Genomic DNA, 27844 nt, shown 5'->3' with positions numbered 1-27844 from the left:
AAGCTGTTTAGTTGCAACCTGCTTTACTAATTTAAGGTACAGTGTGCAACCACATGTGTTCTGTGTGCCACCCGTGCAAAGAAGGAAGGAAGGAAGGAAGGAAGGAAGGAAGGAAGGAAGGAAGGAAGGAAGGAAAGAAAGAAAAAGAAAGAAAGGAAAAGAAAGGAAAGGAAGGAAAGGAAGGAAGGAAGGAAGGAAGGAAGGAAGGAAGGAAGGAAGGAAGGAAGGAAGGAAGGAAGGAAGGAAGGAAGGAAGGAAGGAAGGAAGGAAGGAAGGAAGGAAAAGGAAAAGAAAAAGAAAGAAAGAAAAGAAAGAAAGAAAGAAAGAAAGAAAGAAAGAAAGAAAGAAAGAAAGAAAGAAAGAAAGAGAAAGAAAGAAGGAAAGAAAGAAAAGAAAAGAGAAAGAAAGAAAGAAAGAAAGAAAGAAAGAAAGAAAGAAAGAAAGAAAGAGAAAGAAAGAAAAGAAAGAAAGAAAGAAAGAAAGAAAGAAAGAAAGAAAGAAAGAAAGAAAGAAAGAAAGAAAGAAAGAAAGAGAAAGAAAGGAAGGAAGGAAGGAAGGAAGGAAGCTGACTATCTTACTCAGATATTTGCACTTAGTGTCTTTACATTGTTCAAATAGCCTTAGTGCCCATGCCCACTAGTAGATAAAATGCAATGGTGTCTTACGTCTGTGTATCACAGTTCATTTGTCCCTGTTTAAGTATTAACCCACACACTGGCATGCTAATTTGCTTTTCCGTGAGAGGTAGTGCTCTCCCAGGCAATAGCAGCTCTTGATTCGGGGAATAGAATGTGCAACTGTCCATCCCCAGTAGTCTGTATTGATGGGACTTCTCCAGTTTGGAGGGTAAATTTACACTGTAGTTTAGCCATGTAAATGCAAGCTGGAATGTATCTCTTAGCCTCAGGGTCAAAGAACATTTCCTGACTGGTTTTGTTTAGTAGTACAGACACTGAGTAACTAGAAATGCACATTTGGAAACTCCTCAATAGCAAACTCCACTGGAAATATTATCAGATAAAACTCTGCTAACACTCTCATCTGGCCCACCACTTACAGAAAGAAGAAACTACCATAAGGTGATTCAGAGATCTCTGAGGGGAGCAAGAACACAGTAGAATACCTGATAAAAGAATGATACAAGATTTTTTTTTTCTATCACATTTTTTTTTCTCACTGAGTGTCCTGGGCATCTTTCAGATGGAATGGATTAATTTCTTAGAACTACAGCTTGCTCTCAACTGAGATTTACCTGGTGTAGTGTAAATATTATTAAAAGGAGAAAAGGTATTTAGTTGTAGGACTTGGAAAAAAAAAAAAAAAAAGATTTTTTTCCTACTTCCTTTCTCCATCCAATTTGGGCATGGTGTTGGGAAAGAAAGAAAGATCAAAAGCTATTCAGTGATAGCTACAGTCAGAGATAAATCTCATATGTGATTGTATCGAGAAAGATCCATTAAGTGAACTAGAGTTTTGCAGCTTTGCTTTTTGTCTAAAGTCAAGGAAATTATTTCTTTTAGCTTTTTCTATTTTTTTTTAATTTTTTTTTTTTTCAACAAAGAAAGGTGATAGCAAAGAGATAAAGTATGAGAAAGAAAAAATTAATACAATCTGGAAATTCTCCTGCTATTGTTAAATATATATATATATATATATATATATGTGTAAAAATCCCCCAAAATTCCAATTCCATTTTAGGGCTAGTCGTCTTCAATGTTTTTGTAAACACTTTGGATGTAAGACTAGCAGGTGTTTTGAGCAAATTTGCCAATGACACTAAACTTGGAGGAGTTGTGCACTCGCTCTATTGAGGGTGGAAAGGCCCTGCAGAGAGATCTGGACAGATTGGAGAGCTGGGCAATCACCAACCACATGAAGTTTAAAAAGAGCAAGTGCCAGGTCCTGCACCTGGGATGGGGCAGCCCTGGCTATACGTACAGACTGGGTGACGAGACGCTGCAGAGCAGCCCCGCAGAGAAGGATCTGGGGATTATGGTTGACAGCAAGTTGAATATGAGCCAGCAGTGTGCCCTGGCAGCCAGGAGGGCCAACCGTATCCTGGGGTGCATCAAGCACGGCATCGCTAGTTGGTCGAGGGAAGTGATTGTCCCGCTCTACTCTGTGCTGGTGCGGCCTCACCTCGAGTACTGTGTGCAGTTCTGGGCACCACAGTACAAAAAGGACATTAAGCTGTTGGAGAGTGTCCAGAGAAGGGCTACAAAGATGGTGAAGGGCCGAGAGGGGAAGACATATGAGGAGTGGCTGAGGTCACTTGGCCTGTTCAGCCTGGAGAAGAGGAGGCTGAGGGGTGACCTCGTCGCAGCCTACAGCTTCCTCACGAGGGGGAGTGGAGGGAAAACTACTGATCTATTCTCTTTAGTCACCAGTGATAGGACCGGTGGGAATGGTGTCAAGCTGAGGCAGGGGAGGTTTAGGCTAGACATCAGGAAGAGGTTCTCTACTGGAAGGGTTGTTGCACACTGGAACCGGCTCCCCAGTGAAGTAGTCACTGCACCAAGCCTGTTGGCGTTTAAGAAGCGTTTGGACTGTGCACTTAGTCATACGGTCTGAATTTTTGGGTAGACCTATGTGGTGCCATGAGTTGGACTTGATGATCCTTATGGGTCCCTTCCAACTCGGGATATTCTATGAAAATTGTAGGACTTTAAATTCATTTCCAAATAGTTTTTCAGTTTTGTGAATCAGCTTTTCCATTTGGAAAACATTTTTTCTATTGTGGCAAAGTGAGGATGACAATTTCTTTTTAGGTTTGCTAGCAATGCAGATCAACTGAAGGAAGAACACCTTCAGAAAACAGTTTGAAAGGCAGGCTCTAGATGACAATTTTGACTGACTTTTCAGTATTGACTGAGATCTCTTTTATTTAAGCATTATGGAAAGAATTCTTTTTTATCTCACTGGGCAGTATATCAAAACCTCTGAGAAGACAATATACTATAATGCTACTTCCAGGTGCACAGTGAATCTTCAATTGAGTAGCAGCATCCAGAACCCAGAAACTGTACTCTGCCCCCAAAGAAACACTGAGGCTATGTTTAACTAATGTCTGGCAGGGCTGACAGGAATCACAGCTGACCTAGGATACAAACAACTAGGTTAGTAAGAGCCCATGGGCCAACTCCGATGCTTCCCATCACTAAAAATTCTTAACAATTAATTAAACAGTAATACCAGGGTAATGATTATAACTGTCTACCTGCTGCAAAAGGTAATAAAAGAGAAGCCCAACTTACAAAGTGTACATGTTGGTGTGTAAAATCCTATTTGCCTTTATTAACGAGTGCTTAGGGCTAATTTCTCAGCATAGAGTTTAATTTTATCCATTCTTCATGAATAAAAGCAAGTAACCCCATGCTTTAATCAGGGTTACATTTAGGGGTCATAAAAACTCATCAGTGGAAGGATGGCTACTTCGTTTGTTTTTGATGGAATGCTTGAATTAGGTCACCCCAAAAAAGTGTGTTTTAATAACCTATGTCATTACTGAGCAAGGGAGGTTTAAATTCTACTGTAAAGAGGCAGCTCTAACATCAGACATCTGTTCTAAAACTTACTGTGGCAATATACTCACTGGACTGCCTGTACAAATTTGATTAGCTGGAACTTCCAGGAAAGATTTCCAACTAATTAACCCAGGGACCTTATCATCAAATATTGGTGTTGCAGAGATTGACCAAAATCCCAGCTAACATCAGGTATTAAAGCCTATAATTGCAAATTAAGTGGGAGATGAAGGAACTTAATGACAAACAGAATACAGTGTTCCTGGTATTGCCTTAGCAACTGAGTCTGATCATTTAATTCATATCATGATGTCAGCAGAAAGCAAGCTTGAATTTTTTCAGCTTCCTCTTCCCGAACTTCTGCCAAGTGACAATTCTGCACTGCATTTTATTAGCTTTCTAAGGCTTTTATTCTGTTTCTTAAAATGAAAAGGTGACCTTAGTAGTAATCGCTGTTAATGACATGGTATGTGTTTTTTTTTCTTTTTTCTTTTTTTTTTTTTAATTGCCAAGGAAACATAAATAGCAAAATATGTGGCATTTTAATGCATCCCTTTGCAATCCAGAACAATAAGGCCCTAATGTGCCATACAAATTTAAAGTGAGATCACTGGGTAATGGGGTACATATGGCAATCCTAAAAGAAAAGGTTACTATGGAGAATAATTAAAAAGGCCTTTTAAAAATTATTTTTGCTGCTTAGGTATTAGTTTTAGGTGCAAAAAGGGATTTCATTTTCCTTACCAGATGTATTGTCATTTTAGATTCTGCAAATCTGTGGTTTGGGAGGCTACCATTAAAATATCTCTTGATTTCAGATTGGAAGCATCAGCTTTTATAGGACTGTCCCATCCATATCTGCATCCCCTTCATCCATGAATGATCTGTGGCAGAAAAAGGAAAGCAATTAGAATTGTCCAAAAGTCAGCTCTTAGATTAGCTGTGTAGCTTTTGTAGTGCCTTGAGAATAAAAGGATAGTTAAGTGACCTTGTCTTTAGTGCCCAGTTTTATCCTGACTGGCTGTTGAAGCACCTAATTCAGTTCAGACCTGTTAAGGACTGAATCACCTTCTGGAACAGTGCAGTCCCCTCCACTCTCTGTAAAAAATGCCTATGTTTATAACTTAATTGATTGCATTGACAGTTAAGAGGGGAGAGAATTTAGGCCTCACTTCTCCATGCTCTTCATCTGTTAGTGATAAACTGAGATACAGAGGTGTCTGATGCTTAATTAATGCATAGAATGTATGGGAATGTCCCTTAAAAAAGTGCTAAATACTATTATTCAGAATTATGGTTACTGAGGCAACTACAAATATCACAGTGCATAACAAGAAAACAATATTTTATTCTGGGCAAAGCCCAGTAACATTCTTACTGTTAAAATTTAACTGGAATTGCCAGGATTCAGACTTTGGGAATGACCTTTTCAACCCAGAACAAAATAAAGCCTCAGAGGCCAGAACTTCTTTAACATGTCAAATGTGCTCTCAGGGGAAACCCTGGGCTACATGAAAAGTCCCAGCTTACAGAAATGAAAATTTTGTACTCAATTTCTCTCTTAATTTTTTTATGTCTGGTTATTCATGATGAGCAACAAGTTCAGAGGATTGTAAAGGGGAGATAAACTGTAGCACTCGGAAAGCTGAACAGGTCCAAACTAATGTGGAATGGTGTTATTCTAACACTGGAGAGTGACAGAATAAAGAACTACATCTTCTTTTAAACTGTTGAGTAAATAGCAAAAAAAATATATATATTAAAAAAAAAAATCATTATTCCTTTCCCAAGTAGGAGGTCATATCCATATATTTCCATATCCTTCATATTATTAGAGAGAAGATAGTGGAGGAGGTCTATTTTGACTTGTCTTTCTATTCTATAGAGGTCCAGGACATTCAGAACAAGATTGAATGTCCTTTATTTTCAGCTATAAATAAGCTTTTCTAATAAAGACACATTTGAACGGAAAACTAGTTAACCAATCCTCTACCTTAAATCTATTCTAAAAAGACTAGAGAAGGTTTTATTCATTTTTAAAATAAAGAAATGGAAGCTTGAATAGGAACACATCCTCATTCAATTGTGAAAGTATAAAAAAAAAAAAAAAAAGACCATTGAAATACCTGCATACCCACAAGCAATCGAATAAAGATCCACTAGTAGAAGCCTTATTTCCAAGACTGTCCTGAATTCTCCTCCCAAACATGGACATTTTTAGAACAGAAGTGAATCAAAGTCTGTTTTTAGTCTGGGGGTAAAGCTGGACTATCAGAACCAAACTCCTTTCTTGGTTACCAATGTCAATGGACACCTTATGGGTGAATTGGTTAAGCAGAGTATACATGACAAAATTTTTACTGTCTTTCTGGTGTGAGTCCATGAGCTCTGTATAAGAGCTACTATAAACAGCTAGAGCTCCACTAGCATGGAACCGGCCCTATGAAATAGCTGTGTTTTAATTAAGTTTATACCACTTTTATGATACAGTAGGTAGCCTCTAATGCCACCCAATGAAACCTCAGGGCCATCATATGTACTTCACAAGTAATTAATCTCCAATGTTCAGTTTTGTTAGGTAAATAACAGTGCTTCATAAAATAAAACAGAACTTCATAAAAGAGATAAAAGAGCCTTTGACTGGAATTGGTTTTCAAGCAGTTTCCTGAGCTTGATTTTATAAAAATAGGGAGCAAAATCTCACATTATATGAAAACAACTAGTGTTTCTAGTGTTTCTGATTTTCATGTTTTTCTCCTCTCTCAAATAATTTGTCTGTTTGTTTGTTAATGGCATTAAAAATTACTATTTCCTCATAAGTGAAATGTTTAATCTATTATCCTTTGGTTGTAATTCTTTTCTGGAATTGTCATCATATTCAGGAGTTGAAGAGAACACCACTTCTACTTAATACCCAACCATAAATTCGCTTTCTAAAGTAAATATTACTGACTTATTATTACACGTTATATTCTTTACAGCTGCTAGCTGGCCAAGAGTTTTTACAGCTGTATTATCTGTCTGGCAAAGAAACAGAAGTTATATTTCATCTTTGATGAGTACTTTGTTTTATTCTTTGAGTCCACACCATACCCAATATTTAGGAAAGAGTAATGACTCACTGTCTTGAATTGTCTTTTGCTTCATTTACGTAACATGTAAAATCCTATGATATGACTTCAAGTACAATAAACCCTATTCTTTCTAACCAATGAAAAAAGGTCACACACATTGCACCATATACATCACAAAATATCATCATGATTGCCTTGATTGCTAAATAAAATAACTTCAAAAATTTAAAAAACCCTACATCAAGTATCAAAAAGTTGAAAGAATTCTCCAGGGAGAACCAAACTTTTAAAGCAACTACTTTTTAAAGGCCATATATATGTTGGGGATTTTAGTTTTTGTGGTTTTGTTTGTATTGTGCTTTTTTTTTTTTTTTTTTGTGTGTGTATGCAGATCTAGCATATAAGATGTTCAAAGATGGGCATATGATAGTGAAAAGGTCTAGAAGCACGTTCCTTTTTCCATGGTTTCCAATGAGTTTCTTTCAGCAAAAACATATCACATCATACCCTTTTGCTAAGTCTGGAATAAAAAGTATGCTTATTAACCCCAACAGCAAGTGAAGATCAAGGGCATGAACATGGATTAGTCATGTCACTACAGCTGTGCATCTGTTCTCTTTTCCTTTCATTTTCAACTATGAATTTGTTGCATCACATTTAATAGGTAGATTTGAATGAATTTCTTACAAAATGTGTATTCATATATTTGTTTATTTTTATTTATATCAGTTGCTTATTTAGATATGTGTACAGACAAAAATAGTAAGTTGTAAATACAGGTCATAAGGTTGGTGTGCAAAATCCCTCAACATTACTTCTTTAAAATGCGAAGCAATCTTCATGTATTGATACTTCTTAGCATAAGTAACTAAATGACTTTCAAAACTTTCTCATTTATATATGTTAATGGCATAAAACATACAAAAAATCTGAATTATATTTATGATTTTTTTTCTACACTTCCATGACAAATTAAGAGATTTAGACTTTTCTATCAATCCTAACATGCATGAAACTCTATTAGAAGCATAAAGGATAAGAAAAGTTAATCATTATTTGGGTGTTATCTATATTCATAATAAAGAATTTCTTCAGTGTTCACTAACCTGAAGAAAGTAAGATTTTAGAGCAAGGCCCAAATAATTGACAAGTAATGAGAATATAAGATCCTTTCATAGCTGAAGAGAAAGTAAGTGCCCTAAAAAATAAGACTGAGACACAGGCTACTGGAAGGAGAGATGTACTCAGTAGAAGACTCATCATAAGCTCAAGAGACCTTAAGTAAGGTAAGTCTGGAGCTAGATTTTGATACATTATCTTCAGAAATCGTATGGGCAAGACAAGAAAGCAAAAGATTAGTGCTCCCTAGTAAAAGCAGTTCAGAGCAGTCTGAAAATCAAGTTTTAAAAGTTCTTAAACTGTTGTGTGTACTAAGTGAATGTGCTTCACTTGCTCTTCAAGTTCATTCTGATTGCTATGCTAACCAAGTGTTAATCACAGGAAACTTTAAAAAACTCATAAAGTAGCAGTCTCAGAGCAACACTTGTAAATTGGCTGAAAAAGAACCAGACACCCAGGATGATCATGACTAGGAAATCTGGGAACACTTCCTTGTTCCTGAGACCAGATGAATGATCCCACTGAGTCACAGAAAAACCTGTGTTTGTACTGCACATGTACTGCATCTTACTTTACACTGTGAAAGGGAACAATGACATACTAACGGGAAGGGAAATCTGAAAGAGGCATAAGCAACCAAGTATGAATAAGAACAATTTTTTTGTTTTGTTTTGTGCTCTGGCCATAGGAGTTTTAGCTACATATGGCTGTGACAAAGGAGGCATGTAAAACACAGCTGCATGCACATATACTTTAAATGAGACTATAAAAGGTAGCTATAATTTCTGGTTGTGATATTCCTGCTTTCAATGATTAGGATAACATTCTAGAATTACAGTGGCTTCCATATGACTTCATGCAGCTTCTGTAAAGATAATGAATGAAGTCTTATCCCAGGTAGGAAGGGCAAAAATTTCAGAAAGTCAATGACTGAAAAACTTTGCGTAATTAATGTCTTACTAAATAGTAGCACAACCCTCTAAATGTATAATTAGCATTCCACAACCCAGTGGAAAGACTAAACATTTTATCATTTTATTATGCTATACAGCATGACGAACAAAAACTTGAGTTTTGGGAATGCACTAATTAAATGGTGGAGTGCAATGATGCAGAATACTGCATTGGTGGTTGGGCATTTATGTAGCATACAAATCTTAGTGATCACATTTTCTATTCCTTAGGTTGATGCTGTAAGTCATATAAAGAACATTTACAGAATGAAAATAGAGGGTATCATAAAATTGAACATTTTCTTTTCTGTATAAACCAGGCTACTCAGGATTATTTGGCTTGTCCAATTATGTTAATGTAGTTCAGAGATTAGCAGAAAAACTGAGAGCAGAAATCTGTTTTTCTGTCCTGAATCTTTATTAAACTGGATGTATATGTAGCAAAGACAGGATATGTGGCAGAAGTAAAAGAATTGTAATGACATATAAATATATTTTGGAGAACTTGGATCATTGTAAAGAAAAAGGAGAAAAAAATGTATCTGCTTGATGCCAGGTAGAACAAGGAAATGTGGGCACAATATCTTTGATAATGGCTCAGATTCACTGTGGTTTTGGAGCTTTTTCCATTGGCCCAGAGCCATTGCATAATATAAAGATATAAAAAGTAGGTGAGAAATGGATATCTGTAAGCCATGTAGATATAATACTCTTCATGGTGATTCCAGCATGCAATCCCTATATGCTATGCTGAAAGCCAAGCCTGCATCACTTAATCTCCATGCATAACTTTTGCATAATGAACCTATTTTTTTTTTGTTAATATTACTATCTGTCTGAAAGACTTCATCTGTCTGCTTACAGACACCCTGAGAAGGCAACAAAACATTCAGGGCACTTTTTTTTTTTTAAACACAGACTTTGACTTAAATGCAGTTGAAAATCCCAATACATGTTATTCAGTTATATTTCACATTAAAATTAAACTGTCAATTAGTGTTAAAAGAATTGTGCAAATATTCCTCTTACTTTCACAGATTTCTTTTTCTCTGATTGTTACCATCATGGCCATGAGGGCACTAGCAGGCATTACTGGCCCTGCTGGATTTGATGGGACAGGCATGGCACGGCACGGCATGGCATGGCATAGCATGGGAGGGCTGGCCCCAGGAAGGCCCACACAAGACCCATGCAGTGAGCAGGAGTAAGGACTGAAGGTCCATACCTGAGTTGAAATGTGTGTGGAGGCTCTGGGTGAGGCTAGTCATTAAAGCTTATTAAAGCATTCAAAGCCCTGCGAGTCAGTTTGTGAAACTGTGAAGTTCTTCACAATTAGGCTTCAATCCACCACCACCACCCCCCCCCAAAAAAAAAAAAAATCACTGAGAAGTGTATTTTATTTCTAAAAAATAAACTGTTTTAAAAAATATTTCTCTGCAATGAAAGTAAGGACAATATCTGACAGTTAATAGCTAACCATCTGATTTCTTTATTGGTTTAGTTAACAAAACTTCTACAATAGTAGTGCAGAATGGAAACAAAATCTAATCTGTAAAGCTTGACTAGTGGGGAAGCATTATGCTGATTTTTGTCTGTCATTTTTCTAGAAATGAATACGTGATCATGAGGAATCAGGTGCCCCTTATTTTGCTGCTTTTTAAAAAGTAATAAAATAATTCAGTATACCTTTTTTTTTTTTTTCTTCCTTGAGGAAGTAAACGTATTGATGAATCACTTCAAACAATGCTAATCAACAGCGTGAGAAGTCTGCAAGAAAGGACATTGACAGGAGAAGTACTATTACTAATTTATTTGTCTTTTTATGGTTCAGTTAAAGGAATGTCTTAGGGAGTACAGCACATGTCAGTGTTGTCAGATGTTACATGGTAGCTGTCAGAATTTTGACTGATGTACAAGGACTACCTGCTCATGTTTGCCCTTCCTTTCTGTTGAGTGCACACAGGTAAGACAGCTTGTTGGTAATTTTTATTTAATGCTTTCAGTATCTGCAGCTGCTCTTTTATTGAAAGTTCTGACAAGAAGAGATTCCACTCACTGAGATTTCCAAGATTTCCACTGCAAGGATTTCATCACTTAAACAAGGTTTTCCTCTGGGATTAGAACACTCTTCACATTCTTTTTCTGATGCCTTGTGATCTCAGAGGTAACTGTTTGTATTTTGATTTATTAAAGTCCTCTGAAAAGCTTGTACTAAACAAATAAAATCATGGAAATTAAGGATGCAAATGGCTTGGCCAGACAAGGTATTTTTCATTTCAATATTTTTTTCTGGCATAGACATGTCTTAAATCTCACTTTATCTGGAAAAATTCTTCCATTTTTTTTTTTTTCTGTGTAGAAAATAACTGCAACTATTTGTCTAGGGAGGTGTGACCATCACACAAACTATAATCATCTCTAAGCCACATGACATGAAATCATACAACAACAGCTAGATAAAAAAGGCAGCATTACTTTTTAATGTGCAAAATCAGACGAAATCTTTAAACATAAATTGTGAAATGACAAGACCTATTTCTTAGTGCAATGCAGTAAGAAGCAAGAACAAAATTTTTTCGAAGAAATTGTGAAGAAATTTTTGAAAAATGCTGGGAAAGCCCAACTAGCTTTATAGCTGAACAGTTGAGATGTGTTGCACTTGTTCCAGGGAAGGAGAGGAGGTTGTTCCTAGATGCTGAAGTGAAACATTTTCAACATTTAGAAATTCATTCCAGATAACAAATAATACAGAAAAAATTCAGCATATCTTAAAGTTATTTCTTCAATATTATTGGCTTCATGATTCCTAGGCCTTAAAGGAAATGCCCATATATTTTAAAATATTTTCCCCTACCTTTGCAGTTTAATTTGGAACACAAATTCTGTTTTCCTTTTTTTTTTTCACCCCCATAGTATATCTTCCCATTTTGTATTTTCATCTGAACATCTGGTTCCACTCTTCAGTTAGCAAACACCAGTGAAGCAGAGTGCAGATGGGCACCAGTCATGTATGTTTCTCTTTGACTGTTCATTTGCTTATCAAAAAAGTTATGTTGTGGTGGTATGCTGAATAAATTTGATTGTCTTTCTCAATAATGTAAAAATCAGTTTCTAACATAACCATAGAAGCCTCTGATGCATTTTTTGTTTTGTTGCCTTTTTTTTTTTTTTTCTTTTTTTCCCTGCAGTGCTGTTTTTGTTATTCTGAGACCATATTTGTCTCACCGGGAGTCATTTTTCACTCAGAGGAATGTGGTTCTGCTGCATCTCTTCAAGGAATCATAGCAGCCCTGTGGTTTCTATGAACTCAGATGTTTTCAGGATATCAGCTGTGAAAATCATGCATTCACAAGAATTGAAGCTGTCTGGCAATCCCTGGAGGTAAGCAAGTCTGCATTTTCAAGCATGAGTATGAACAATGATGAAAAATGTGGGCATTTGTGTACCATGCAAATGCAACGGCTGAAAAATTTATCTCATCTCCAGGTTGACTCTAATAACAACGTAGGATGAAAATATCACTGGAAGTATTCATAACGAATATTAATAAAAGAATAAATCAAGCTCCTGAATATTTGGGATATTGGCAGAATTGGGAGCCACACAAGTAGAAAAGACCAGCTTTTATCCAAAGTTATTGCTCTTTCAGTGCAGAATGGAATTTCTTGATGCTAGTTCCATAACTTCAATTTTTCTTCCTGCAGGTGTAAAATGCAAAGTATTGGTATTACAATGTCCAGAACATAACTTGGCCATGGACTCCGTCATTCCTTTCATAAACAGTGTTGTCTTTCATTTCTTAAAGCTGAGTTAAGGCCATGATTTTAATCTCTTATCATGGCCAGTGGTACCTTATCCTGGTCTTGGTTCCACAAAAGTGGAAGCCACTAACAAAAGTGAAACTACTTGCATTTCACTGAAGGAAACACAGCATAAGGATATGTTTAAAGTTAAGCACAAAGTTAAATGTATTTTGGGAAGAAATGAATTTACATACATGCTTAAGTGCTTTGCTGAAATAAGGCCAAAACAGTAAGTATATGTGAAGGTAACAGAATATAAGAGAAAATCCTGGCCATCCTGAAGCTGAAGCAGCATTCCTAAGGGGAGCATAACTGTACTGTATAACTCAGGGTGAAAACACAAACTGGAATGACATGTCTGGCAAATTGGAATGAGCTTTATGTAAGTGTATATATACATATAAACATACATATATATATATATATATGTGTCCTTACTGCTAACCTGACTTGAAATTTGGAGATTCATATTTTTAAGGACCTTAGTAAGAAATTATTTTAGCCAACCTTATTATTTTAAATAAACTTTTATTTACAATGGTGGCCAATGCAATATTTTTAAGTGAAAATACTCAGATATTTCAAATGTTTTAATGTGTTTTTATGAGAAAATAATAATAAATAATTGCTAGTACATTAGCAGCTAATATGACTTTTGTTAGTTCCTGTGAAGAAATGACATGAAACATAAGATACAATCAGACCAATCACTCAGCGGACACTGGGCAAAATGTTTGTTCCTAAACACAACAAAAGAAAGGCATTAGTATGAGAAAGACAAGTGCAAATGTATGCAGCATAGATGTGTTTCTGTATGATAGCATAGGACAATATTGCCTCTCTTGTGACAGTTGGCTACTCTGTAATCTATCAGTAGTGAAAAAATGTAGGGTTGGAAGGATTGTGATTCTTTTAGTCATTTTCATGTTTGTGAAATATTTGGTAATAAGAAAACCATGTAGCAGTACATGCTGGAGGCCATAGAGCAGGAAAGCAGCTTGGCAGAAAAGAAGCTGAGGGTCCTGGTGGACATAAATTTGAACATGGTGCAGCAATGTGCCCTTGTGGCAAAGACCAGTGGTATTTGGGGCTGCATTAGGAGGAGTGCTGCCAGCATGTCAAGGGAGGTGTTCCTCTCTGCTCAGTACTGGTGAGGCCACAGCTGGAGCACTGCATCCAGTTCTGGGCTCCCCAGTACAAGAGAGATATGAACATACTGGAGAGAATCCAGTACAAGGTAACAAAGATGATGAAGGGACTGTATAACCTCCTCTATGAGGAAAGGCTGAGAGAGCTGGGACTGCTCAGTGTGGAGGTGAGAAGGTTCAGAGAAGATCTTTGCAATGTCTGTTGATAAGATCTAAAGGGAGGGTGCAATGAAGAAGGAGCACCCAGGCAATAGGCACAAACTGAAACACCGGAGGGTCTGCATGAACGTCAGGAAACATTTTTTCTCTGCAAGGGTGACTGAGCACTGGAACAGGTTGCCCAGAGGAATTGAGAAGTCTCCCTCCTTGCAGATATCTTAAAGGTGTCTGGACATGGTCCTGGGAAACTGTCTCTAGTTGCCCTGATCAGGGCCTTGATCAGGGCCAACTTGTGTGGGACAAGATGACCTCCAAAAGTCCCTTCTCACTTCAACTATTCTGTAATTCTGTGATTAACTTACAGAATTAAGAATACTAGATTTCCAAATGAAAACATTCATAAGAAACAAAACCTTGAACCAATAAAGATTTTCTATGACAAAAATGAACTGCATTCATTATTTGTTGAATACTTAGTGAACTATTAATAATAAATGTAAGTGAGAAAAATGTTTAATTGCTAGTTGGAAAACTGCAAACAAGTTAGACTGGCAACATGTTAATCCTATAAAATATCTAAAGAGATGTACACATACTTTTAAAAGAATCTCTTAAGTCCCAAAGGAAGAGTACAACAGTAGTTTTATTTTGGAAAAATAAGTAAGAACTGCTTTTTCTACTTTGGAATGGAGATTTTAAAAGTCTAAAATCCACACAAAGTCCTGAATCAATTAAATTTGCTAGGTTGACTTGGTTCCACCTTCTGTAACCTGAAAATTCTTGAATGTGGCTGCAGCTCTCCTAACAGACATGGGAGTGAGATGACATCTCTGAAGGTCAACCAGAACACTTCTTGCTTAAAGTGGAATTGTTTCTGTCTGCAGTCTGGATAAATTCTTATCTACCTCTTATCTTAAATTCACTTCTGAAACTAGTCACAGTGCTGGCTTAGCGGACCCACTGGCCCAGTAGACTTAGAGAGCTTTGCACAAATTAGCAGCATTGAAGTCAGCATAAAATATAGAAGTTGTTTTCACTCAAATACGCGTAGTTAGGATGTGTTTAACAAAGAAATATAAGATCTTTCAATTGTCTGAACTTATGGAACAACAAAAAAATCATATTAGTTAGCTAAGATTTATTTATTTATTTTATTTATTTATTTATTTTTCAGTTTAATAGCTTTAGATTGCAAAACTCAAAAACAAGAGAAGAACTGGAACCAGAATTCAGCATGCTCTCTTTTAGCTTTTGGTATGAAAGATTAGTCTTTGGTTTAATTCAGCATAAAACGATAAGGAATTTTTTGATCACAAAGACATAATATATGTCATTGCCCTTAATGTATCCATTACTTTACTGAATTAAGAAAGACCATAGTCAATGGCATGTGTCAAAACGGGAGTTTTCTATCACATATTATTCTAAGTGACTTTACTACATCATATGTTCCCCACGAAATTGTAGGTGAGGAGTAGTCATGTTAGATCTCTGCTGACGTTAAAATAGAATTACAGAAAAGCTACACAATCAATGTAATGTCCTTGAAGTAAAATACAAAATATTTTATTTTATACAAATTTATTGCCATAACACACATGATAAACCTTTCATGATAAGCATTTTCTTTGGAACTTGGTGTTTAATTGTATTTAAATGTTAGTCGACACCTAATGCTAATACTGTAAGGAGAAGTTTGTTTCTGTGGAGGAGGATCAATCCTGCAGTCTGATTGTTGGTAAGGGGTGAAATTCAATTCTTCGCTGTTGACAAGAGATCAAGACAGATTTCAGACAGATTTTCTACCATGTTCTAGCACACAAAGCTTTCCTTCCTTTCTTCCTTCTTTCATTCCTTCCTTCCTTCCTTCCTGGCTATCCACAGCAATTTCTGTTACTGCTGGCAAGTTGATATCCAATTTGAAAGCTAAAATGTGAATTTTAATGGCATAAGGAGTAAAAAAAAGAAGTGAATTTAAGGCAAGGATAGTTTGATGGACTATTCTTTACTTGTAAAGTTCCTTCTAACTATCATTTATGAAGGACATCTTCACATTACCACATTCATGGTTTTGTTCTTATTTTTCTCCTTCAAAATATGAGTGCACTGTGGCCACTGTAAGGGAAAATCCTCCTAATTTTAGTGTATGTAGCTTTCCTTCTAAGCCCCTTCTTTCCTTCCACAATTTTATAGGTTAGCAGGTCTTTTTTCTATTAAGATAAACAAATTATGAGCTCAGACCTTTGTTCTAAAACAGCAGCTGCTGTGATTGGTGTGGTTTTTGCATATCAGCATCATCCTGTGTTGATGGTATTTTTTTATAATTCTTTTGGTATATGTTGATTGGGAATCTGCCCCTTGATTCCATTTCCAGGAATAATGTACAGTATCAAGTGCTGCCAGGAATGCCACAGGCAAGACAGCAGCAGGGCTAGCAACTTCTGAAGAGAACTGTATTAAGGCAATTCTCTTTCACTGGCACCATGAAACTAAAATTCAGAGAAGGACATCTAAAATAATCAAAGGATTGAGAAATGAAATCTGTAAGCAATGTTAAGAGAGATAAACATGTGTACTTTACAGAAGAGCTGGTTGAGTGGGAGGACAGGAAACATGAAAGCATTTTACATAAAACAGTGCATATAAATAGATATTCTAAAAATCTCAATTTCATTAACTATAGCTATCAACAACAGAGATAAGAGGCCAAAGCCTGCAGATCTACTCTTTTAAAATTTTTTTCAGAGTATGCAGTACAGATAAGAATGATAGCTTATACAATAGAAGATAAAAAACAAATATTTATTGTGCGTATATACATATAAAACACACACGTGTTACACACATAAAATCTTACATTTCAGATTTCCAAGACTGCATTTTTAATGTGTGATAAGCATTGAAATTAATGTATTTCTCTCACAATTGATTTACTGTTTTTCTTTTTTCTTTTTTTTTTCTTTTTTTTTAACATAAACATTTGTCTTATCATTACTGGTGGACAGTCCAAAGGTTTCCTTTTCTGTTTTGTTAATACTACCTATAGAAAAACAAACAAACAAACAAAACACGTTTTACTTAGTTAAAACTCATGCAGTGTTTTGATATGTGAATGAAACATGCATAAAAAACATTCAGTAATATTATTAATGAAAAATGAGGAAATCTGTATAACGATGATAGGTTAATCATCCTTATGTATATTGGTAACATTTTATCTATTACATTTGGTGCAGCTTGATGCCATCTTAATATGTCAGATCATATGATCAGCAACCACATCTGAATGTATACAGTTTTTATGAAAAGAGAAAAACACTTCTCTTACACATACCATTTTGATTTGGTAAGTTAGCTTTTACTATGTTTTATAATATTCACAATTTAAATTGCAGAATAAATCTATCAGTTAAAAATTTAAACTAATTTTTAGTTTGTGTATTTTCAATGGCTTGTGAATGATTGTGATTTTTATGTTTTTTTTTTTTTTTTTTTTTTTCCAACTGAGAAGGAGTTATTGGACATTATTTCTGAGTATTTCATATATCAAATTTCAGCATTGGTTGAATGCAGGTATTATAACTTATGTTTCTGTTTCAATGAAGAAAAGTTCTGTCGGCTTTAGTGAAGGCCAGAGTCTATTTCTCTGAGCATCTCCTAATGTTATCTGAAATGTAGCTATTACTTCTTATATGCACATCAATATCAACAACAAAAAAATTTCTCCTCAAATAAATATCAGATGGGTGGTCCTGTGATGTAAATGGAGTCGCTTTAGGGTTTATAAGCAACTATCAGCAAACTATATTTTATGTACTAGAATAGAAATACAAAAGAGGTATAAATACAGAATAAAGAAGTTCAGTGTTATATGTGAGTAAAACCATATAAATCACTGTAAGAATATAGATGGAATTTTTAATAGATATTTACCTGTCCTGCTTCCAATATTTTAGTTGCTATTGCCTAAAAGGATTTGAACTGTTTTGGAAAAATATCCAAATTTGGTTTCTTATGTAAATTTCTGACTGGAAGAGAATATAAAGTAGTGACAGCATTGTTTGTCAACGTCCTCCAGTGATTGTTAGCAATGCATTCTTGCACATATTGTTTCAGACAAAAAATTAGTATTTTGCATTAGCTGAAGATAATTAGGCAATAAGATACAAAAGAGAGTAGGGTTATCATGAGACAAACACACACATGGGGTGTTATGAGGCACAGCCAAGTATCTGCAATCCCTCCGGGGTATGATTATCTTGTGATAACCGCACACCCTGGAGTTGCCTTATTGCTATTATAAAATATCTTTATTATAGGAAGAAATGCACATTTTTGTGCTGAAAGAAGACAAAGGTGGCAATTTAGAATGCTGAACAGCAGTTTCAGCTGAGCTGTGTGGTTTACATAGATTAATCTATCCCATTGGAATGTTTCCTCAGCCAAAAAAATGTTCCCTAAATCCAAGCAGTCATAATCTGTAGTGATGTGCAGCTATTTGGAGTATTTGAGAAATTCCCTCCTTGGTTCTTATGCTGTTCATTTGACTGCAAGGTATGCACATAGCAATATGAAGAGATGGAGAAGTGTTAACAGGATGTTGAGCATATTGAATGTGTGATAATATTTCTAAAGTCTGGATTCTTCCACTTCACTTTTATGCAAACTATGTGTAAACTCTAGAAAGCTTCAGAGAGTTGCATAATGCCTCTAAAGCTAATTGAAAACTCTTGGGAGAGAGAAGTTACAAAGTACAAACAGTGTCAACAGAGCTTTAAAAGATGGGAAACAGGAAGTGTCTTCCAAGCAGAGTAGTAGTTTCCCTACCAGATAGAGAGGTGATGTGGCAAGCTGGATAGATAGAGACTAGCCTCTGTACAAAATTGGAGCTGTGTCAATGCCTTCAGCGGTCCAAGGTTTTTACCAAGAGAATACTTAGCATCAGTCTTACACTTACATACGCAATAGCCTGGTCCACATGAATGACCTATCTGAGTTAACATTCCTGCCACCTGTCTTTGTAAGCCATTCTCCAGGCAACCTGTTCCAGTGCCTCAACACAATCATAGTAAAGAATTTCTTCCAAATATCTAATCTAAATTTACTGTCTTAGTTTAAAGTCATTACCCTTGTCCTCCACTATCCGATAAAGAGTCCCTCTTAGGCCCTTTAGGTACTGGAAGGTTACATTTTCGTATTCCAGTGCAACAGAAGGGAACGCAGGGAGCATTGTGTTTCTGTAAGTTTGTAATATTATTGAACAAATATTAGGAAGAAATAAGCTTTGAAATAGCTTACAAATTGTGTGTTAAAATGTAATCAATATTTGTATTCATGTTTGGGCATAAAAACACACAAAGAAAGTCTTGCAGAATTTATTTCTTCTTAGAAACTTGTAGCATGGCCTTCAAAAGTGTCAGCTTTAATTTAAGATTGGTGTTTAATATGGAATATGGAGATCAATGCAATTGATTTGATTGAATAAAAAAGTCCTTGTAAGGATATATGGTGCACATTTTTAAATGCAACAAGCCCAATAATTGGTTTAAATGTAAAAATAAATTGTGTCTAGAGATATTTATCCCGGCCAGGGGTGATGCTTTATTGGTTTTTGCATTTCACTAACTGATGTGCTTTCATGTAAAATCAATATTGTGCAGTCGAATATATTTTGCTTTGTTGTATAGTAGGCTCAGTTAGCTAAAAATATAATTTTAAACATAGGATACACCACCTTTATTTTAAAGTTAACTTTTTGTGAAGAAATGAAAACAAATTTTAAAGAGACACTTTTAGCTTCCTAAATGTTCTGTAGAGTCCCTTGCATAATGTATAGATTTTTCATGTGCTTCTCCAGCATTTTAGTTTGCTAACTCTCAGCCTTTTAATTAAGTCCCTAGCCATTCCTCTGAAAGTAATTGCCATCTGTGGAATATTAGACACCATTTCAAGTCATGCATACATACCTGCTTAGCAGAGCTGTGTAAAACTAGACATCACACTTTCTACCTCTACCAAAGCTGAAAATGTATTTGCCTTCATTTTTTTTAACTTATCATAAGGAGAAAATCTATTTATCCATGTAGTCAATTTTTACATTTTCAATACAATCAAAAGGCTTTTTTTTTAGAAAAAAATACTTAGCTCATACAACTTTTATGTTTTTGGAATTGTTATGTCTTCCTCACAACCGTGGAGAGCTGGGGATCAGATCAAAAAGGGAATTTTCTGCACCTCACTTGATCTTACTTTAAAAGTTACCTAAATGATCAGGGAAACCCGCTGCCACTACAGGAAGTCTCAGCAGAGGCAGAATACTAGATGAGTTAATTCTAATGGTTACAGTTAAACAATTCAACAGGATACAGTCAATATAATTAGTTTTAAAAGGGCCATAAACATCTGACAATTTTCTTAAATTTTGTGCCTCTCTCATCATTAAGAAAAACAGATTATTTGAAAAAGATGTTAGCATCCAAAGGGGAGATTTTATTTTGAAGATTTATTTCAGTGGGCTTTCTTGATGTACCAGTTGAAGAAGCTTGTGAAGAAAAGACATTTTTGCATGTGCTATTCTAGGAAATCAGTCTTTTAATGTCATTTTTGTCATCTAAACTCCAAATTACAGTGCTCCATTCTGTTTTATTTTCCTTACTGCAGGAAGCTGAATATATGGGTAGGGTTTGTTTTTCCCCTCTTTCTCCCTCTCTCAGTGCTCTTGAGGAAGTAGGTACAATTCTGCAGTCTGCTTTGCAAGCTGTAATTATTGTAGAAATCTATGTTGTCGTGTAAAAATAAAAAAAAATATATATTTTCTGTGCTATAAAGTTTGCATACATAAAGCTGGTATTTCTGAGTAAGTACTTCTTCCAACCCTACAATTCTGAAACACTCAAAAGGTTTGAAAAAAAAAAAAAAGAAGGAAAAGGTAATAGACAAAGAAAGTGAATGTACATACTGCTTATTGAATTCAACAGAGCAGAGAATTTTTTCTGGACTAGTGATTTCATAGACCAGTTTTACACTTTTTAGTCATGCCTTAAAACAATTGAGCACATGCCATAAACATTGAGTCACTGGAAAATGAAGACTGGTGAACCATTCACAACCCAACTGAACTAATATGTCAGAATGTTATAGCTTCAGAATGTGTGAAATGAATCCTAAACCTGCTTGCAAGTCATTTTGGTCAAGCAGTTTTTGAAAGATATTTGCACAGCGATATATATTTTTTCAAATCAAAAATTACCAGGACGTGGAATGCTGGTTTTAGAAAGACTTTGCTAAAGAAGGAGAAATGGGCCTGAATCTGTTTAAATCAAATCTTTGGCAGTATTTAAGACTACTTGGATAGGAATGCATTATTTGGCTACTTATGCAATTCAATATGGTTGAGATGTTACATGTCTGTTATTGTCATCATAGCCAAGAAGCTATTTTCACTCTTGTCTTGACTATCAGGTAACAAATAGAGGAGCTAGGTAGAAAACCTAGATTGATGAGGACAACGGTAATGAGAGAGAAAAACATTTGAATAGATGCCTTAAAAAAAAAAAGAAAAAGAAAAAGAAAAAGAAAAAGAAAAAGAAAAAGAAAAAAAAGAAAAAGAAAAAGAAAAAGAAAAAGAAAAAGAAAAAGAAAAAGAAAAAGAAAAAGAAAAAGAAAAAGAAAAAGAAAAAGAAAAAGAAAAAGAAAAAGAAAAAGAAAAAGAAAAGAAAGAGAAAGAGAAAGAGAAAGAGAAAGAAAAAGAAAAAGAAAAAGAAAAAGAAAAAAAAAGAAAAAGAAAAAGAAAAAGAAAAAGAAAAAGAAAAAGAAAAAGAAAAAGAAAAAGAAAAAGAAAAAGAAAAAGAAAAAGAAGAAGAAGAAGAAGAAGAAGAAGAAGAAGAAGAAAAAAGAAAAAAAAAGCATTGCAAATTACAAGACTTGTTCTTAAAACTAACCTTTTTCAAGGTGTTATAGGATAACATTCAAAGGGAAGATTTCACCAGAGAATTAAGACTCCTGGAACAAGTTCTTAAAACTAGCAAGGCAATGAAATTTGTAAGGCTCTGTGGAAAAGCTAATTACTAGGATGAAGAACAATGAACCAGTAAGGGAATTTTAAAAGTCACCTTTTGGGTGTTTTTGTTTTTCTTTATTCAGCTTCTCTTTGTTTGAGGTCCACTAAGTTATATGTTTATACAGTGCTGTCATGGTTTAACCCAGCAGCCAGCTAAGGACCACACAGACATTCACTCACTTCTCCCCACACACAGTGGGATGGGGAGAGAATTTGGGGGAAAAAAAAAAAAGGAAAAAAGTCATGGGCTGAGATAAAGATGGTTTAATAAGACAAAAATTGAAGGGATAATAGCAATAACCATAACCATAATAATAATAATAATAATAATGGCAAAAGAAAATACAAAGCAATTGAGACACAGTGCAATTGGTCACCGTCTGCTGACTGATGCCCAGCCAGACCCAGAGCAGCAGTCCACCCTCCCTGGCCCAAACCCAGTTTTATTGTTCAGCATGATGCCACATGGTATGGGACATCCCTGTGGCCATTCCGGGTCAGCTGTCCTGGTTCTGTCCTCTCCCAGCTCCTGGTACACCCCCACCCTCCTCACTGTCAGGGCGGTGTGAGAAGCTGAAAAGTCTTTGACTTGTAAGTGCAACAACTAAAATATCTGTGTATTATCAACATTTTTCTTACCCCAAATCCAAAACACAGCACCACACCAGCTACTAGGAAGACAATTAACTCTATACCATCTGAAACCAGGAGAAGTACCTATTGTAATGGGGCCTAATTGCAGAAGGGGGGGTTAAGGCAAAGGTGTAGTACAAACAATAATATCAATAATGTATCAAGTGACGACCACGCTGCATATTTTTGATATATCATAATGTCGTGATTGTAAAGGTACAAAAAAATCCTTCCAACTAAAACCCTGTTGGGGATGTTTAACTATAACAAACACCTAGTCAGAGCAAATTCCAGCAGGAAGGCAATGCCCCAGTATGGACCATCTCTTGCTCCTCCTGCACATGACACCAGCTGCTGGTACTGGCAGCCTCCACACTTCCCTCAACAACCACACTCCACAGACAACAGCTCAGGAAACATACAGTCCATTATTTGAATTTTACTCATGCTCTAACACAAAACAATGACTCTTTTAGCAATGACCTACTGGTTAACTTTGATCAAAATTTTGTGCATTCATGGAGTAAGAGGCAAGTCAGATAAAGCTAAAGGACAACAAAACTAAAGAAACACAAATAGGTCATCCTTAATGTGTTACAAAGTGTGCAGCTGATTTTTGGAGTCTAAAAAAAGCCCATGAAACAAGTGGTTTCACTACCAAAGTTGAGGCCAGGACACCACCTGAAACTATCATGACAGTATGTACTGGGTCGGGCTGGGATGTTAACTTTCCCTGCAGCAGCCCATACAGTGTTGTGCTCTGCACTCGTAGCTAAAACAGCAATGGTATCACACCAGTGTTGTGTCTGCTGCTGAGCAGTGCTGGCACAGCATCAGGACTCTCTCTAACCCCCCTAGGGGTGGGCAAAAATGTGAGAAAAGAAACATCAACAGGGCAGCTGACCTAAACCAACCAAAGGGGTATTCCATACCACATGATGTCACACTCAGCAATAAAAGGGGGAAAAAGGAGGAAGAGAGGAGGGGTGGGCTCTCGTTGTGAAAAGGTCTGTCCTCTCCCGAACACCGGCTACGTGCATTGAGGCCCTGCTTCAAGGACGTGGTCAAGCATCGCTCATTTGTGGGAAGTGGAGAGTAATTTCTTTCCTCTGCACTTCCACATAGCCTTTACTTGTTTTGTTTAGTTTTCCCTTTCCCCCTCCCTTTTCCCCTTTCCTTTTTTTTTTCCCCTTGAGTTAAATTGTTAATTGTTTAGTTAAATTGTTTAGTTAAATTGTTTAATTAATAATAATCTTTCCTTAATAATTATTTCTTTTTTTCCCCCTTTAATTAAATCATCCTTATCTCAACCCGTGAGTTGTTCTTTCCTTTACTTCTTCCCCTCCTCATCTAAGGAGGGGGAGTGAGAGTGCAGTTGTGGTGTTCAGCTGCCTAGCACGGTAAAACCACCACACAGCAAAATCCTGCATTCAACACTGCTGCCAGCCAGTGAAGTTCTTTTTTCTTATTCTTATTGGTATTCTAGAAAAGAGAGCTTTTTCAGTTAAATGTAAGTTCTTTCAGGTACTTCAGGTAGTTATATTGTATCTTGCTTTTGCAGGGGATAACTGAAAACAATAAGAGTCTTGAATTCAAATTAGAAGTACCTAGAAAAGTTGCTGACGTATCTATGTGTGAAGGAAGAAGAATTCCATTTATATTTAAAATTTATTTAAGACATATTAAAAAGAGTGGCTCCCAGTTTTAGTAGGATTTCTTCCTCTTTCTCTTTTTGTTCAGACAGTAAGAATCAAAACCTCCAAAGTCACTGAGTGGAGCACTTTGCTCCTGAAGGGAATACATTATTCAGCTCCCTTCAGAAATTCAACAAACTGCCTAGTAATGATTAGTACACCCTAATATATTTATAGATAACAATTGTAGTTCCTCTCAACATCAGAAGTTATGCTCAAGAGTGCTCTCATAAGATAGGCTTTCTGTTTCCCATGATCATCTTTGTATGTTCTTCGATTTGGCACATATCTTGAAATGTAGAATTATTAGGGTTATTTGGTACATTTTGCTGGAGAGAAGGAATAATGGCAGAAAAAAAATACTTTGTTACATGTGAGGGCGAAATGTAGGTCTGATACCTATAAATGCAAGTCATACCCCTCATTATACTGATCAGATGATTCAGGAACTGTACAGAAGTAATCTAGTCTACCTGTTTGTCCTAAAGGGGTTTTGTGATGTGATAAATATAAGATGATGGTTAGTTTTCAGAACAAACCACTGTTGTCCACTTCCCACTGTTGTCTTCTCACTTTTAATAGTAGAAAAAATAAAAATAAAATAAAAAAATCAGTCAACCATGAACTTAGCTGGAAGTATGTGACTCTAAAATGATTTTCTTGCTTTTCATGTATTTTTGTATTTTGACATGCTGGGTATATGTGTCCAGTGGATTTGCAGAATTAAAGAACTAGTTATCTTTTTAAAAGGAAATGTTAGTTTGTAACACCTAATTGATCTACCTGGCTGAGTGGGTTTGAATGATCTAGCTGATTTCTTGGTGGGGACTGTTGATCCAAAGAGGAGAGTTTCTTTTTCTTCTTGTTCTTTACTCAGGAAAACAAACAAACAATCAAACAAAACAACAACAACAACAAACACTCTTGTGTATATTCAGGTGTTAGTGGAAATATTGCTAAGAAACTTGAGAAAGACATAATACCTTGCAAATTAAGTTTTAAAATGTCAAAGCACTGTTTTCAAAGGTAATGAGCTCAATATATCCCTGCCAAAACTCTGCTGACTTCACTGGTGCTGCATCAGGGAAAAGATTAGTGCAGAGAAATGCAGAAGGACAAAGAAGTTGAAAACTAGTGGTTCTATGCCATTGAAAGAGCCTGACTTAGAATAACAATGGAGAGTGTTTTATTTCAACACAACAGCATTGGTCATATATATTGCTTGTAAAAAATAAAATATATTTTCTATTAATAAGTGCCTTAATTTTGCCTATGTTTGTAGTCTTTTTACATTGTGGTATATCCTGTTTTATAGGAAGTGCTGCTTCAGGAACTGTACATCTAAGTCTTGGCTTCTCATGTCATCAACCTGCACAGTACCTAATTAATGATTTTTCCTAATACATCTAAGACAGAAAGATTTCTATGGACTTTGATGTCTTTTTGCAGTTTCTTCAGCTGAAAGTAGAGCAAGTCAGCATTAAGTCTTAGTACTATATAATTATAAATGTCTTTTAAAGAAAACTCATTCTAAGTAAGTCTATAGATGGCAGATTTGCTGGCATGTTGGCAAAGGAATTTATATGGAAATGTTTTCTAATTACTAAGTTATTTTATATTTTATTTATATATGATTTTCAACAGTCACCATCTGTTTCTGAGTTATGTATTTAATATTCAAAACTGATCACTTCAACCATTTCGTTGTTCATAACATGCTAAGTTCCTAATTAATAAATGTAATTGACAAAGTTAATAAACAAACAGCATAGGTGACTTGACTCAAAATAGAACTGGCTTTGGTGTATTACACAATATACTGTTTGTTTCTTTAGAATAGCTGTTTTACATAAATAACAGTATTTTTTTTAGAAAGAATGGATAGTACAGAAATGCACAACTGAACTAGTTAGAACAAATTGCCTAGAGAGGTTGTGGAGTCTCATTCTCTGGAGATATTCAAAACCTGCCTGGATGCCATCCTGTGCAATGTGCTCTAGGTGATCCTGCTCGGCAGGGGGGTTGGACTAGGTGATCTTCAGAGGTCCCTTCTCCACAACACTAAACTGCAATGTGCTGTGATGAATGTAGCTAAATGAATTGTTTCCCTACGAAAATTACAAAGAAACCCAAAACTTATTACTGTCATTGAAGCAGCAATATGAATCAAAGAATCAGATGAAAGACAAACAAACAACAAAAAAAAACTTAAAAAATACCACCAACAACAAAAACAAACAAACAAACAAAAAAAAAACACATTTCCTCAATACTTCTTACCTTCTTTAGCAGGGATATTTGCATTAACACTGGTTTTATTAAGAACAGTATTTTCTTGATGGACAGCCTATTGGATTAGATATCACTGCACTTGGGAGTCCTAAGACTGGTCTAAATAAACAAGTAAACCCCTGTGCCACTTTGCCAGGTCTTATTGCCTCTGCTGCTGGTTGGCCTGCCTAGCACAGGGAAGAATATTTTTCATGTTTGCTGTCTTCCCATCTGAATCACGTGCTAAGAGTTGGAAGTGGGCAGGAAAAGGTCCACGTTTCAGCCGTAAACCTTTGACGTTGTCTCCCCCACCATTTCTTCCATAGTTATTCAAAGCTGATGGCTCTACCAGTTTGAATATTATTCCTCTTGTAAGGAGGAGCCACTCAGTAATGAAAGCTGTCGATTGCTCTGTCATAGACTATTATGGTTCCCTCACTAAGGTGTCAAAATGCTACTACAAAATGAATGCTTTAATTTGCAATAAATGTTACAATCACATGGTAAATTGAAATGATAATTTAACACAGACATAACCCCAAACTGCCATTGAGTGGGCAGAATTTTCCCCCTCCTCCTTTTGTCAGCTGTCTCTTTTTTGTTATAAGGACAAACTGTATTGTAGCCAGTCACTGTTATTTACAGATTACCTGTGTCTGATACAGCAGCAAGGAAGAAGGTGGAAACCTCTTACTGAAAGGTGTCTGAGTGATTACAGCAAAGAAAATGATGGTGTTTGAATGTTGCCTCTATCAATGTCACAAATGTGACATTCATTTTCAGACCTGGAATATGCTGCAAAATAGAAACAGAAATAAATAATAATAATAAAAACCCCAGAACAACAACCTAAAAATCCTGTTAACATCCGTTCAAATTATAGGAGGCCAAATGAATACACTAATGTGCTTTAAAGGTATCATTATATTCATCTTGTCTGACTTCTTAGACAGAAAATTTTAGACCAAAGATTTTCATTTGGTTTTCCTGTAGCAAAAAATAACCCATAGAGTTAAATGAAAAAATATCTTTTGGGAACCCATTTTGATTGAAAGACTCCAAGTTATGACAAAAACATTGTTTTCCTTGGTAAATTTTTGCAGTAGTTAATTGTTCTGATCATCTAATATTGCATCTTATTTCCACTTTGCACTTTCCTGCCTTCCACCTTCAACCATTTGACGTTATGCTTTTGTCTGCAAATTGAAATAATGTTCCAATATAAGTCCTATTTAGATAATTACAGACCATAAACGTGTTTTGTCTTCCTTTAAGTTAACTCCTGTGACTATTCCAATAAGTAAATTTCCTAATAGAACAGTTAAATGAAAAACTGAGTTGTCATCAAATACAATGAAATGAATTTAATTTCAGATTGATATTTGCAAATACACTTAACCAAGAAAC

The 27844-nt window shown here is 35.7% G+C and overlaps 1 long non-coding RNA gene across 1 annotated transcript; it reads right to left on the bottom strand.

Annotated features, from left to right (window-relative positions):
- Positions 1-16303: 16303 nt before the first annotated feature.
- On the bottom strand, positions 16304-27590 carry LOC310892079. Its single transcript, XR_014577863.1, has 3 exons — positions 27088-27590; positions 24950-25033; positions 16304-16820 (listed from the first exon to the last, which is right to left on the bottom strand). It is a non-coding gene; the product is annotated as an uncharacterized lncRNA (long non-coding RNA).
- Between the last annotated feature and the right edge of the window lie 254 nt (positions 27591-27844).

Source organism: Anser anser (assembly GCF_964211835.1).
Source record: "Anser anser genome assembly, contig: HAP1_SCAFFOLD_413, whole genome shotgun sequence".
Taxonomy (NCBI): Eukaryota; Metazoa; Chordata; class Aves; order Anseriformes; family Anatidae; genus Anser; species Anser anser.
Note: the sequence above shows the minus strand (reverse complement) of the source record. Positions and strands in the feature narration are given on the sequence as shown.